General features: G+C 38.3%; 1 protein-coding gene across 1 annotated transcript in view; it reads right to left on the minus strand.

Moving 5' to 3' along the window:
* The window catches only part of LOC140493745 (doublecortin domain-containing protein 1-like), a 621,788-nt gene extending 613,508 nt beyond the window's left edge, over window positions 1-8,280 (minus strand). The window contains exon 1 of the mRNA XM_072592573.1: window positions 8,230-8,280. The gene's annotated coding sequence lies outside the window, so the exon portion shown is untranslated. The remainder of the gene's footprint in view (window positions 1-8,229) is intronic.
* Between the last annotated feature and the right edge of the window lie 6,197 nt (window positions 8,281-14,477).

The raw sequence follows: 14,477 nt of genomic DNA on the forward strand, positions 1-14,477 counted from the left end.
AATAAGAGGATGCCATTGAGGACTGAGATGAGTTAAACACTTTGGGTTCTTTGGAAAACCATTGCAGATGCTATGGAAAGAATGGACCTCTCATCTTCTCTCCTCACACTTTCTCACTTCCACCATCTTCATGGTCCATTTATTCCACTTCATGCTGTCCCATCCACCCACATGGCCCCTCACTTCAGGTTATACCTCCGCTCCACATGTCTCTGTGTTAGACTATGCTACTCCACCCACTCAGTCATGCCCCCATGACACTTTCATTCACATTCACTTACTATTCTGTATAGAAAGAACAAACTGTGGTGATAATCAGAAATGTTCAAAAAAACCTTAAACATGCACTAAATAATTTCTACTATTTAAAAAAATCCTTTCAACTATAAGCCAAAGAAAGTATCAATTAACTTGATCTTTTAATGTATTTTACCTGAAACCTCGTAGCTTTCCATAAATGAACATTGTGAAGTTGACAACAGATATCAGTGAGAGAAAGTTGTCAATCAAGGAAGGGCTCGGGTTTTTCAACAGAGTAATGAATGTCTGGGGTGTCAGCCTAACTTTATCAGACACTAATTATACATGTGCATAAAGAGCTGGACAGTATCCAACAAGAGAGAATCTAAACATTTCCCCTTGACAATTAACCATTGCTAAATCCCCCATGACAACTTCTTGAGGTTACCACTCATTAAAAACCTAAGTGGACCAGCCATGTACATATTGTGATGCCAAGAACAAGTTAGAGGCTGAGAACTGTGACTGCAGGTTCCTCACTCCTGACTCCCCAAAGCCTGTCCACCACATACAAGTCTAAAGTCAGGGGCATGATGGAAATTGTCAACTTACCTGGATAAGTGCAGCTCCAATAGTACATTTGAGACAAAGCAGGCTACTCGATTGGGAATCAATCTACCAACTTGAAAATACAGTCCCCCTACTATAGGTGTACCATTGCAGCACCTCTACAAGATGTAATGCAAGTTGTCAAGGGTTCTTCAGTTGCACCTTCCAAACCTGAGACCATTACCACTTTGAGGGATGAGGGAAGCAAGTGCATGGGAGCACTACCACAAGCACAATCTCATCCAAGTTACACACTAACCTGATTTGGAGCTATATTAACATTCCTTCACTGCTCCAGGTCAAAATATTTAAAATCTACTAGCAATACTGTGGGTGTACATGAATTGAAACTGAAATCAGTTCACCACCACTTTTCAAGGACAATTAGGGATGGGCAAAGAATGCTGGCTTTGCCACCAATGCTCACATCCTCCAAAAGAAAATTGTATAGGATGTTGTGTAATGGATGCAAACTTAGAGTCAATGATGTTCCAAATCACTCCCACCTTTGTCCTTCTGTTTGTTTGAGTTACAAGTTTTGAATGCGCTGTTAAAGAAATTTTGGCAAATTGCTGTTGTACGATATACATACTAAAAGCCACAGTGTGTTCATGGTGCAGAAGAAACATAAGCTATAAAAGTAAATTTCCAAAATCTCATTATTTCTATGAGATATTCATGAAAGTTCTTGCAAATTACATTGGTGCTCTAATATTTTTCGGGACAGAAATTTCCAACACAATAGTAGGGGTTATGTGTGAATCCATCACATATCAACATGTCGTAACTGACTCAGTCTGTCTATTTTTCATTCCATGTTCATTAGAGTGCATGACTGGGGATACCAAGCAATTGTACCTTTTTCCAGAGTGTCATCAATTCTTAATTATAGTGAAGATGCTGTTATTAAATGGACACAACATGAAATGTCTGTGGAGACTATACACCCATGAGCGAGGGTAGTTGATTAGCAAGCAGACAGACCATTAAAGCAATAAGAATGTCAGAGCAATGTCTCTCTGTTTATACAACTAGAATTGATAGAAAAGTAGCAGGTTTTGAGAAAAAGGATTTTAAGAAACAGTCCTTGATCCAGGCCTCAAGTTAAAGTAGTGTTTCGCTTGTAAATAAATTTTGTCTTTGGAATTACCTGTCTTTATCGACAATGAAAGAAGCGGGGTAGGTTTTGTTTTAACATTTCCACAGATTTTTGATGCAGTAAGATTAAATTATGACTTTTGCTTTCACTGTGAAGTATTCTGGATTAATTTTTCAACATTAAAGATAGTATATAAATGTAAATATCCACTTTGTTGTTAAGTGATGTGCATATGCTCTCCTTGTCCAACAAGAGTTTCTCAGTCCATCATCAAAAAGATTACAGTAGACCCCAAAAGGGTATGTACAGAAGATATAGAGTCATAGTTATTGAATTGTAGAGATATACAGCACAGAAACAGACCCTTCGGTGCAACTTGTCCATGCTGACCAGATATCTCAACCCAATCTAGTCCCACTTTCCAGCACCCAGCCCCTATCCCTCTAAAACCTTCCTGTTCATATACCCATCCGGATGCCTTTTAAATGCTGCAATTGTACCAGCCTCCACCACTTCCTCTGGCAGCTCATTCCATAATCACACCACCCTCTGTGTGAAGAAGTTGCTCCTTCAGTCCCTTTTATATCTTTCTCCTCTCACCCTAAACCTATGGCATCTCATTCTGTACACCCCCACCCCAGGGAAAAGACCTTGTCTGTTTATCCTATCCATCCCCCTCATGATTTTACAAACCTGTATAAGGTCAGCCCTCAGCCTCCGGCGCTGCAGGGAAAACAGGCCCAGCCTATTCAGCCTCTCCCTATAGCTCAAATCCTCCAACCCTGGCAACATCCTTGTAAATCTTTTCTGAACCCTTTCAAGTTTCACAACATCCTTCCGATAGGAAGGAGACCAGAACCTGCGACTTCACTTTCAAGCAGCTATGAACCTGCACTCCAAGGTCTCTTGGTTCACCAACACTCCCCAGGACCTTACCATTAAGTGTATAACTCCTGCTAAGATCTGCTTCATTTTAAAAAATATATAAATATGGAGTTGTACAAGGACAATTCTGGTCATTAAATGCCCAGGGAGCAAATAACACTACTGTACTTAAAAGAGTCTCCAAGGCAGACGTTAAATTTGGGATGGTCCTCAAGTTTTGTTCAAATCTTGTAAATCCCAGGAGAACTTGATCACATGCCCTTAACAAAGTCAAATTAACAATGATCTTCCCTTCCATCTATTGCAAGGAGACATTAAAATCCTTTCAATGGGAAATTGATTACTTCTGAAAGGAGGCATTTCCACTTTAAGGCGATCAGTTAAGTTATGGACTCCTGCTATTTGACTCAAGGAAACAGATATGCCTGACTTTTCTTTTCCTGAATGATCATCAGTCATCTTTTCAGGTTTTCAAGAAAGAGCACAGTTGAGAGATATGAACTGTGTGTAAATTTTGCTGGTGCTATTTTCTCACTTTTTTTGTATATCTAGTATGGCCTGTCCACTCATATAATATGCCGCACACATTCAAATATGATTGTCATTTTTTTTTCAGTTCAATCATGAGCACTGTGCTGTGCTGAAAAGGCCAGTGTATATTACCCATCCCTAATTGCCCTTGTCAGGGTGGTTTTGAGCCACTTGCCTGCAAATAATGTGTGTTTTGCTTGGCATTATCAGAGGGCAGATAGAATTTAACCATATTGCTGCAAGGCTGGATTCATCTATAGAACACATCATATATAGTCAGCAGATTTCGTTCTCTAAAATTGAAAGACATTAGTGAACCAAGTGGTTTTATGACAATCCAGTTGTTTCATGATAACCATTGTTCACACTAGGTTTTTACTCCAGTTTTATTTAATTAATTAAATTTGAATTCTGCAGTTGCCATCATGGAATTTGAACTCATGTCTCTAGATCTTAATCTGGGCTTTTGGACAACTAGTCTAGTAACATTATCATTATCATTATGCTTTCACTAACACTTATTTTAGATTTGGACATAGAAGTTGAGGCTATCTTTCTCCACGTATCTATGCTATACAATTGCCAAATGGGTAGCAAAAATATACTGGAGCAGTGTTCTTAAATCCACCCACATACATTTGATACATTTAAACCCGATTATATACCAAATTGGAATTAACGTGACAGTGACTAAAATCAGAATCTAGGTTTAAGGCTTATTAGAAAGATGTTTTGTTGCTCTTTATTTTAATGATTGCTATTAATTAGCTTTACTGGAGTGTCTTCAATGTGATGTACTTACTGTTCACTTTTTATTTTGTTATTCTGATTTCTTTGTGTGGTTTTGCCTTGCTGATTATCTGAACCAGTCACAATTATTTGTTAGAATACATGTTAATCAGTCCAAGAACAAAAAATAATTTCAGGTGTACTACAATGCAATCCATGTCCTCACATTAAAATTAAGTCTAACGTACCCCATTACTTTTTAGTAAATTTTAATCTATAAAAGATAAGTACTTCTTTAGTTTACCCTTGTTCTTTACTCAGCCCTTTCATATGCCTCAGTTACTGGTACATAAACAGGAAATCAAGAAGTGTTTTCATGAAGTTAAAAGTCACACAACACCAGGTTATAGTCCAACAGGTTTAATTGGAAGCACATTAGCTTTTGGAGCGACGCTCCTTCATCTGGTGATAGTCAGGTGAAGGAGCGTCGCTCCGAAAACTAGCGTGCTTCTAACCTGTTGGACTATAACCTGGTGTTGTGTGACTTTTAACTTTGTACACCCCAGTCCAACAGCGGCATCTCCAAATCATGTTTTCATTAAGAGCACAACTATCAAAAGATTCCAATGTACCTGAATTAAAATTCTATGAAGCTGTTTCCATTTCTTTGATGTTTTCTTTCAAAGTTTGCAATTATCATCAAGGTTGTCCACTGATAAACTCTTCCACAATGAATCACAGGCAAGAACCAAAGCCTAGGATCTCTAGCAACAGTTGCTAGACACAAAAACCATGTGACCAAAGCACTTTGTAATCAGGCTTAACTCACAGGTCAATCATTAATTGTCGCAGCCAACAAAGAGAAACAATTCTGTCGCCTACTAAAATAAATCTACCTAATTACTAGCAAATGTTCATTGGATTCTATACCTTGGGTTGCAGGACAAAGAAAATCACAACCTGAAATATTTTTGTTCCCTGTATCTTTCAGAACTTTAATATTTAATCCTCTGCTAGTGGAAATCTTTTAAAAGTCCAAAATGCTTCCAGACAAGTGGCCAAGATGCACAGGAAATTTAAGGACCTTGGAAGTTCTATTTCTTTGGCCTCATCTGCATGCTGATGAGTACCATTCATGGGAAATACTAGTTGGCTGGTGGTTGGGAGAAGACTTTCCTGCCATGGGAGGTATTCACTAAGGATCTGGATTCCCGTGAGATGTTCTTAGAGGGGGTGTAGTAGGGGACTTGAGAAGACTTGTTTGAGAAGGGAGAGACAAGCTGACAACATAATGAAACAGAAATACAAAAACTGACTTAAGTTACTCGACCTTCTCTGCTTGGGTTTAAATGACAAATCAGTCACTGAATAATTTCTGGTTAAAGTTGCCTAGGGATTCCATTGTGTCATCATGTGGGACATGCCTACAGTGGGCATGTTGGCAAGCAGGAGACGGCCAGGGATGTAATAGTTTGAAATCTCAGCCAGTTGTTAATCCAATTTAAAATAGTCAAGTAAACAAGAATGCAAATTCAAACAGTATTCACTAGATAATTATTACTTCAACTTAGTTCATTCAGTATGTCATTACACTCACTCAGTTGTGAGATTCAGGCCTTTTTATCTCATTTCTTTATCTATGGAATAATCCACAGTTAGAGAAAGTATGTAGAGCAATCAAAGAGTCTGTGCTTTACAGACAGTGTAATCACAGACACGATATTCAACTCATTATGCCAGTAAAAACTGCTATTGCAGATTAGCTGTTCATTATAGAAAATATATCATTTTCATTTCCTTTTTCAAATTCAATCTTATATGGAACAATAAGGAGAAAATCATTGACATAAAAGACAAAAGATATCTCCATGACAGAAAGTGATGCCTCATGCTGATGTTCATAAAGGTCAATAAAAGGTCAATAAAATACCAGGAAAAGGTGTGACAACTAAATTGATTACACATAACTGGAAGAACATGATTTGGAGGTGCCCGTGTTGGAGTGGGGTGGACAAAGTTAATAGTCACACAACACCAGGTTATGGGCCAACAGGTTTAATTGGAGGCACTAGCTTTCTAAGCGCTGCTTCTTCATCAGGTGGTTGTGGAGCAGACTCATACAACACAGAATTTATAGCAACAGGATTGCAGTGTCATTGGTATGTAATATGAAACAAATTTAGCTTGAGTCCTTCATCTTTTAGAGTGATCATGTTAGTTTCGACTCCTTCAAATGTAAATTCCAGAATGTTTTTAAAGTTACATTCACAAGATAGCTTTTAACAATAGGTGTCATCTCAGCTCAGATAATGCATTGAAGGTGTGAAGTTAAAGTCTGTCTATGTCCCAATGTTAGGTCAGACTGATTCTATTTCTAAAGTGGGATTGGCCGAATTGTATGTGAATTTATGCAATGTTTGAGCAAAATGAATTGTAATTCTGCAAGTACAAATTCACCCTCAAACTTTTATGTGTGTGTTGCAGGGGAGATCGAGTGAGTGTGTGCATGTGGGTGGGTGTGCGTGGGGATGTGAGTGTCTGTGAGAGACAGTGTGCATGTATGTGAGTGCAATGGGGTATAAGTCTGTGGGAGGGTGCATGTGTTGGCTATAGTCCAACAAGATAATTTGGAAGTACAAGCTTTCAGAGTACTGCTCCTTTGTCATGTAGCTAGTGAGGCAGGATCATAGGTTAATCATCTACATCAACACATCTTTTTCATATCCCTTCATGATAGTACTATCAAAAAATCTATCAATCTCTATTTTCAATGTATACAATGACTATACTTCTTCAATCCCTGGGGGAGAGAATTCTAAAGATCCACTACCTTCTGCATGATGAAATTCCTCCTTATCTCAGTCCTAAATGGCTTGGCTCTTATTCTGAGACTCTGTCCCTGATTCTCTACCCCTCAGCCAGGGAAACATCCTTTCTGCACATATCCTGGCCAAGCCTTTCAAGAATTTTATAAATTTCAATGAGATCACCTCACATTCTTTAAAAGTCTCGAGAATACAGGACCAGTCTCTCCTCATTGAACAGTCTTCCAATTTCAGGAATTATTCTGGCAAACTAACACTGCACTCTCTTTATGGAAAGATATCCTTCTTTAGCTAAGGGAATCAAATATTTCAAACATAAGCAAGACATCTTTATTTCTATACTCAAATCCTCTTGCAATAAATGCTGACATACCACTTGACTTCCTAATTACTAGTTGCAGCTACATTTTAACTTTCAATGACTGAGAAGATTGCCAAAATGTTTTGGATGTCAACTTTCCAATCTTTTAGAATTTAAGAAATATACAACACCTACATTCCTCCTGCAACAGTGGCTAATCTTAACTTAGCCATATCGAAATGCAAAATGGTGGCACAGTGGGAGGTCATTCGTTCCAACTGCATTTCTTTTCTTTCTCTTTTCTTGTTTGGTTTTTTACGTTCTATTTTCCTTACTTACCTCGTGAGCTCGGATGGCACCTGCGGTGGACCTCGAACATGCCTAGCCCGAATGAACCCAGCACGGAGGAAGCCCAGCATGCACCTTGAATGTTCACAAACTTGGAGATGTGGAGGCAGTGGTGGCAACGAGTTGTGGCAGCCACCGGGGCCCAGCACAAGCCTGGATTATGGCAGCAGCGAGCACTGACTGCAGCTCTGCAACTTTGTAACTAAGGTGGTGCCATGTTTAGCAACATTATACGCTTTTCACTGTACTCTTTTACCCCGTACTTAAGAACAAATGCCAATAAAATCTAAATCTATTATATTTTATCTGCCGTACTAACTAGATTTCTAATATATCCTATAGATTCTTAAGTCAAAACTGTTAACTTTTTCAATGAGAAAATAACTTTTTCAACTTTATGCTAATCTTGGACATGAATTTTATTAATTTGTATGAGTAGGTGCCGTGTTACTGTGGCACACCAAAATTACATTTGATAAGACAAACAGAAAATGCCAGAGAAACTCAGCATGTCTGGCAGCATCTGTAGAGGGAGAAGTAGAGTTAATGTTTTGAGTCCAGTGATACTTCATCAGAACTGAAAATATCTGGGGAAGGGTCGTATTCATGTTGATAATGGAAGTTGGGGAGAAGGAAGGGTAAGAAGAGAATAGGATACTTACAGATAGCTGCCTATGCCCCAGACATTTTCAGTTCTGAAGAAGAGTCCCTCAACACGAAACATTAATCCAGCTTCTCTCTCTGCCGATGCTGCCAGATCTGCTGAGTTTCTCTGGCACTTTCAATTTGTATTTCAGAGTTCCAGCATCTAAAGTTCGTTGTTTTAACAGTTCATAAGATTAAATTTATGAATTTTATTAGTTGATCATACCTGCTCAAATATTATGTATTATATGTTAAAATGCTGGTCTGTTATCAGAAGTGTTAATAATGAAATATTAACTTGTAATTTCATTGTCTATTCAATCAAAATATAATGTTTAGTTGTATAGCTGTTAATATAACTTGGATTAGTTAATATCAGACTATATAGATAATTACATATTTAATCATTTTCTGAATGGGAACTGTAAATTTTGAGTTGGCTCTTTGGTAAGGAACTAAGGATAAAGATTAAGGAATAGATTTAAGGATTTGTCTGTTATTTTAATTTTAGATATAATACACACTAAATTTTAACTTTACTGATCACAACACTATTTGTTTTACAAGTGAATGAGAATCACGCTTTTGGAATAAATAAAGCAAATGTTGTAATTACTCAGCATTCATGCAGAAAGAGACATATAATTTTGGGTTCATAACTGAGAAAGAGTGGAGGGAGGATGAAGGTAGTGACCTTAACATAGCAACAGCCATTCAGCTTGCTGTCGTGGTTGCCAGAGATTGTTGGGTTATTAGTCACTGGACTGATGTAACAATCACATCTCATAATGACTCTGTACCCTCCTCACCTCACAATTTTTCATACACAAAGCAGTAAAGCGGTCCAATCATTGACCCATTGCACATCCATCCTACTTGACCCCATAGATTCATGTCTGCCCATACATCAATAAAAGCTGTGTTGCCACCTTGCAATCAAAGAACATAGAAAAGTGTTACAAAGCAATAAAGTTTATGTGATTCCATTTAAACAATGAAAAACTAACAATATAATATTTTGTTCACCTCCCATGTGCATATTTTCTGAAACAACATTGTTTTGCTCTCCTGTTGATATTGTTCTTACATGGTGATGGCAAAGAATCCTATTCTGATGTGGAGATGTTTTTGACAAATGACCTCCAGAAATCACAGCACCTTCACCTGTGCGGGGGCAGATGGAGCCATTGGGACAAAATGGAGTATGCTGGGTACTGGTTGAGGAGTCAGCATGTAACTGGGGCTCAATAGGTGAGACGTGAGAGTGTTCTAAGTAGAATTCCTATTTTCACCTCCTCTTTTGGCATCATCCGTCATGAGCCACTTCTTTAATTACAGCTGTCTACTGGAATGTATCTTTGCACACATCAATGACATGTTGTAAAGCTAAAGCATCTGCCATCCTCTTTAAAGCGTTAGATATATTGGCAGTTAGAGTCTGTGGTCAAGACCTCCATGGCCTCGTCTGATTGCAGTTGGACGATCGGTGAACAGATATCAACATAATTGCCTGTGACATCAGTCGACTCAAGTTTGAGCAGGATTCCTCCATTCTCTTAGCAATCATAGACAGTGTACATGGAAGAGTGACCAATTTGTCAAACATTTCTGCTACCACAATATTATTATTCTTTCCATTGACAACCTCCAGAAGGTAACATCAATGTTCAGCTGAGCAGAGCTTAGAAAAGACTATGCCCTCCAACACAGACTCTTTCTTATCAACGCAGTACTTCATGCCACTACTGTCTGCAGTTGCTCACTTGAGAACTGAATGTCACCGAGTGATTTTCAGCTAACTAGCAAATTGGACTCACTGTAATGCAAATTTAAGCAATGGCATAGCCCCAGAAAGAACTACGAATTTTGCAGGAAATAGTGTATGTTGTTTTATGAATATCTACTGGCAGAGAGAAGCAGTAGTAGAAAGGTAAGAGCATTGAAACATTGCATTAGGCTCATGATCATATTGCATTCTCCTCAAATCAAATCAGCGTGACAGTGTTGTATAACATTTGAGTAACTGAGAGATCATAATATTTTTTGATTCTAAGTATTTTGGATTTTTTTCCTTTCTTCTTAGATGTGCCAGTCATCTGTGAAATTGATGGAGAAACATCTTTGGTCTTCTCCCTCTCCTTTTGTTTTAAAGCATCTTCCTGTGAACATCTGATGACATCTGTTCACCTGATGGATTCTTAAACATTATCTTCTTCAGTTTCTCGTCTATCATTGCTCTTCTCCTCTTTGAGCTCAAATTGTTCAATTTAACGTATTCTAACCAAAGTCCTGACAAACTAACTTGCCTTTCCTCTTAGCTGACATTGTTGACTGTTTTCTATCCTCAGATGCTGACCGTCATTCTTTCACATCTGCCACCATCATCTCTCTTTCTCCTCAAAAAAACCTCTTAACTCTTCCCATTTTTGCAAATTGTTGGTCTACCTGCCACCTTTCCCTTTTTCTTCCAGTCATTGAATGTATAGTGGCCTTTCAAATTTGTGTCAGTCTTTCCAAGAATTCCATTTTGAATCCCTCCTACCAGACTTCCACCCCTGTCACCATCTGAAATAACTTATTTGGATGTGACAAATGACAATTCACAAGACTGTGACAAAACTATCTGTAGTACTCATTTTAAAAAAATGTTTGCAGCCTTTGTCATAATTGTTCATCAGTCCACAATCCTCCTGCCATTATCCATTTGGTAGAATGCTTCCAACTGCTTCTATTCTTATTTATCTAATTACAACTAGAAAACCACCAGCAACAGTTTCTCTTCTACTCCCACACAGTTACTTCTGACTTTGAAATGCTATCCTTGCCCTCAACCATTTATCCTTGCTATCACCAAAACTGATTCTTTCTTTCCATCTCCAATCATTGCCCACCTCCACATCTGCATCAGCTCTTCAGCTGCTGAAACCCTCAATCATGCCTTTGTTACCTCATGACTCAATTATTCTAATTCAATCTTGGATGGTTTCCCACCTACTACTATCCATAAATTTGATGTCATCCAACACACCCCTGTCTGTTTTATTTTGCACCAATGTTATTCATCCACCATCTGTATGCTTGCTAACCTATAATGGCTTCCAGTTAAATAAAGTCCCAATTTTAAAAATTTTGGCTTTTAAATTTCTCTGTGGCCTGGTTCATACTTATCTCCTCCAGTTCTACAACCTTCCATGATAGTTGCTCTTCTAATACTTATATAACTCGTGAACATAACCAATTTTAATCGCCCCATGATTGGGAGCATCTACTTAATATTAAAGCTTAGGAATTCCCTCCCTAAATCTCCCCACCTTATTTTTCTTAAATCTACTTTTTTAACCAAACATTTTAGTTGTCTGCCCTAAAACTATTGATGTGCCTAAAATAATTTAAGAATGCCTCCGTGTATCATTTTAAGGATTTTGATTACATTCAAAGTCCAATATCAATATAAGTTATTGTTATTGGATTCAGCAGATTTGAACATTATGTATGTCTATAAGGTCCACACACTAATATGTGTAAGAAGGATGAATGAGGATAGTAGTAATCAATGGATAGATGGGCATGAGGGGAAGTTCACAGACAAAGAACCAAGGATATGCTTGCTGAATAAATGGTTGAGGAATTATGATTTAGTAAGCTTGAAAAGTTGCAGAATTTGTCGGGATGGTGGAAAAGGGAGAGGTGTGTGAAGTGCACAGCCTATCTTAATGCAATTATGTCATTAAAGTTGTTCTCGCTTTGAATCCAGGGATGTGAAAGAATCTTCCTGCTGTTGTCTTCTGTTGTCACCTCCAGCCTTGCATACTTTGCAGCAACATTCTTTGTCCCGTTTCTCTTTCCTACTCCTTATTACACCCAACAATGCATTAAGCAATGTATCATTAAATTGAGGCAAGTTCTTGATCATCCTGAATACATGCTGTCACTTGTCTTCATTATGCAAACTTCATACTCCTTCAAATTGTATCTCAGCAAAATTGAATTGGTTCTTTCAACATTACAATTGAGATGATGTCCCACAGATCTGCATCACATTATTACCAAGCGTTCAATGTCAGACTCAGGTGTTATACAATAAAGTGTCTATATTAAAATATCACAGGGGGATATGCTAAACTGTTTGGGCTTCATATTGATACAGCACTGATTACACCAAATACCAACAGTGGCATCATCCCTCCTACTCCAGATAAGCCTCAAGAACTATTATTGGAATCGCTAATTACTGCAGAATCGTCTTCATTGACTAATCCTTTGAGGTTGTTCTTGTGTCATTTTGCACATTCTACTTGTATCACTTACAACACTTCTTAAATGTTAGACTATTAAATAGCTCAATACTCACCAATGTTTTGCAGTCCCTCTTTCTTGGTCTGTTTATTTTGTTCAACTGTTGACTAAACCAGACACAGGTATTTCATGTAGTCTCCATCTGCTGTGACATCATAAAGTTCAGTGCCAGTGACATCATGGGTGAGAAGCAATGGCCACAACCCCCACCATTTATGCTGTGCTGGTCAAAAAATAAATAATAAAGGAGAATCTAGAAACAAAATTAGGTACATAAATCATGGCCCATTTTATAGCACCTTGCATCAAAAAATTGTGAGGGAAAGCTGCATTTTAAAGACATGAGCACATAGCCTCAGACGATATTGAGACAACTCTATACTGTCATATCCTACACTGTTGTTTCTCTGATGAGATATTCAAGTAAGTTCCCAACTTACCTTGTACTAACATCACTAAAATTATTAATTTAATCATTTCTCTTATTGCCATTTGTCAGGCCTTGTTTTTGTACAAACAGAGGGCTATGATTCCATATAGTACCAAAGTCACTACACTTCCAAAGTACTCCATTGACTGTGAAACATTTTAAGCTGAACTAACATTATAAAATGAGTGATTTAAATACTTGCTTTGTCTTGCTTATTTCAAAACCTGAGCACAAAATCTAAACCAATGTCCTGTGCAGCCGCAACATGACCTCCCAACTCCTACACTTAATACTCTAATAAAGGAAAGCATTCCTGAAGAAGGACTGATGCCCGAAACGTCGATTCTCCTGTTCCTTGGATGCTGCCTGACCTGCTGCGCTTTTCCAGCAACACATTTTCAGCTCTGATCTCAGCATCTGCAGTCCTCACTTTCTCCACAAAATCTAAGGTGAGACTTCAGTGTAATAGAGGAAATGCTGCATTATTGGAAATGCCAACCATCAGATAAAAGTATAAGTGAGACTTTAGCTGTCTATTCTTGAAAATCAATTAAAGTCTCAGCATCATTGAGGTGTACAGCATGGAAACAATCCCTACTGTCCAACTTGTCCATGTTGACCAGATATCCCAACCTAATCCAGTCCCATTTGCCAGCACTTGGCACATATCCCTCGAAGCCCTTCCATTCATATACCCATTCAGATGCTTTTAAAATGTTGGAATTGTACCAGCCTCCACCACTTACTCTGGCAGCTCATTCCATACACACACCACCCTCTGCATGAAAAAGTTGCCCCTTACTTCCCTTTATATCTTTCTCCTTTCAATCTAAACCTCTGCCCTCTACTTCTGGACTCCCCCAACCCAGGGAAAAGACTTTGTCTATTTACCCTACCATGCCCCTCATGATTTTATAAATGTCTACAAACTCACCCTCAGCCTCAGATGCTCCAGGGAGAATAGCCATAACCTATTCAACCTACTCCTTATAGCTCAAATCCTCCACCCCTGGCAATATCCTTGCAAATCTTTTCTGAACCCTTTCAAACTTCACAACATCCTTCCAATAGGAAGGAGAGCAAAACTGCATGCAATATTCCAAAAGTAGTCAAACCAATGTCCTGTACAGCCACAACATGACCTCCCAACTCCTATACTTAATACTCTAATAAAGGAAAGCATACCAAACGCCTTCTTCACTATCCTATCTACCTGCGAAGCTACTTTCAAGGACCTATGAACCTGCACTCCAAGATCTCTTTGTTCAGCAACACTATCTAGGACCTTACCATTAAGTGTATAAGTCCTGCTAAGATTTGTTTTCCCAAAATGCAGCACCTCACATTTATCTAAATTAAATTCTATCTGCCACTCCTCAGCCCATTGTAATCTGAGGTAATGTTCTTCGTTGTGCAACACACCTCCAATTTTAGTGTCACCTGCAAACTTACTAACTATACCTCTTATGCTCACATCCAAATCATTTACATAAATGATGAAAAGTAGTGGACCCAGCAACGATCCTTGTGGCATTCCAC

The sequence above is a fragment of the Chiloscyllium punctatum genome, chromosome 22 (genome assembly GCF_047496795.1).
Source record: "Chiloscyllium punctatum isolate Juve2018m chromosome 22, sChiPun1.3, whole genome shotgun sequence".
Classification (NCBI taxonomy): Eukaryota; Metazoa; Chordata; class Chondrichthyes; order Orectolobiformes; family Hemiscylliidae; genus Chiloscyllium; species Chiloscyllium punctatum.